Source organism: Echinops telfairi, unplaced genomic scaffold, assembly GCF_000313985.2.
Source record: "Echinops telfairi isolate 266 unplaced genomic scaffold, ASM31398v2 ScPeMD7_7468;HRSCAF=8506_0, whole genome shotgun sequence".
In the NCBI taxonomy this organism is placed as follows: Eukaryota; Metazoa; Chordata; class Mammalia; order Afrosoricida; family Tenrecidae; genus Echinops; species Echinops telfairi.
Window position 1 is genome coordinate 91,978,710 of NW_022111369.1, and position 1,647 is coordinate 91,980,356.

The following is a 1,647-nucleotide window of genomic DNA, read 5'->3' on the forward strand; positions in this document are numbered from 1 at the left end:
TTTTCACAATTGATGTATGTGTGGATTGTGATGAGTTGTATGAGCCCCAATAAAATGATTTAAAAAAAAGATATAAGAGCCCCAAATAAAAGTATGTAATAAAAACACACATAAGGTTGTGATTTCTGACACCTTATTTTTCCTGTCCCTGGTGACTGGGTTGATCAGGAATGAACACATCATGAATGGATGAATGTTTTCCCCTAGCATCTCTATGGAGAAGGTCTGAGAGTGGTGTGCAAGGTTTCTTGCTTGATGATTTGAGAAAGCGAGAGAAAGATTACTGCTTTGTTGCCATTTGGGTTTTGGTAAATAAAATGACCTTTAGTTTTCAGTTGTGCATATCTATTCAAGTATAATGAAAGCCTGGAGGCCTTGGCAGGAACACAAGTATATTTGGAATGAGGTATGTCTTGTTCATAGTAGAAAATACTCATTAATCTTTCCTCCAGGAGTTCTTTAAAATGCTCAAACATACACCAGCGATAAAGGGAGTAGGTTATTCATGATAAGAAGCAATTCACTTTTACTTATAAATGCATTAATAATATAATTCCTGGAAAAGAGCAAACTCCTAGAGTTAAGGTACCCCTCCCCCAAACACACAAGGAAAATATATTCTATGTACTTTGTGGGCCAGGTGCTTCCAATTGGAGAAGAAATCCAGGTGATAGCAACGTAGAATGAACTTCAATCAACTTTAGGGTGAAATGATACATTCTAAGGTAACCTCAAATAAAAGTAATAACTTTTATCAAAATAAAGAAGAGAAAAATCCTAAAGAGCAAGTAAACACTAAAACAGCAAAGGAGAACATTATAAGAACATTCATAAACAAAACTGACTAAGTCATTAGCAACACATACATCCACACACTAAAAAAAAGCAAAATGATTGCAAAAAGTTTATACTTATTGACAATTATACTAAATATCAATAAAATGAACACATTAGATAACATATCAAGAGTAGAATAGAAAATAAACATAGCACATAATTATGGTAGCTAAAAGAGACTGACATTAGACACAAAGACTAACAATCAAATAATAGAATAAATATTAAGCAAATGGTAGTCAAAATCAGCAGTAAGGAGAATATTAATTTGTAATAAAATAAAATTTAAGGCATAAACCAGCATACGTGACAAAGTAGGAATTTATATGCTGGTTATAGGGTCAGTGGGACAGGAGGGTATAACCTAAATAAATATCTATGCACTCAATGAAAGAGTCCCGAAACATAAACATCGAACTTTAATAGAGTTAAAAAGAGAAATACATAAATTCCCAACAATAAAAAAACCCAGATGTAACCCTTCCTTTTCAATGAAGGACAGAAAACAAGAAATTCAATAAATAAAGCAAAGCTGAACCCCATAATCAACTAACATGACTCATACTCAGACAGCTACAGAAGGACTAAGAAGAAAATCAAAGACATAGAAACCGAAGAACATCATGCTTTCAAATTACTGTCATGTACTAAAAATGAAATTTAAAAATCCCTGTACTTAAATGAGAATGAAGACCCAATATTGCGATATAGAAATAGCAGAGATCAGAGACAAATATTAGTGCTTAACACACAGACTACAAAAGAACTAAAATCCAAACATTCACCCAACAACTCTAAGGATGAGTAAAA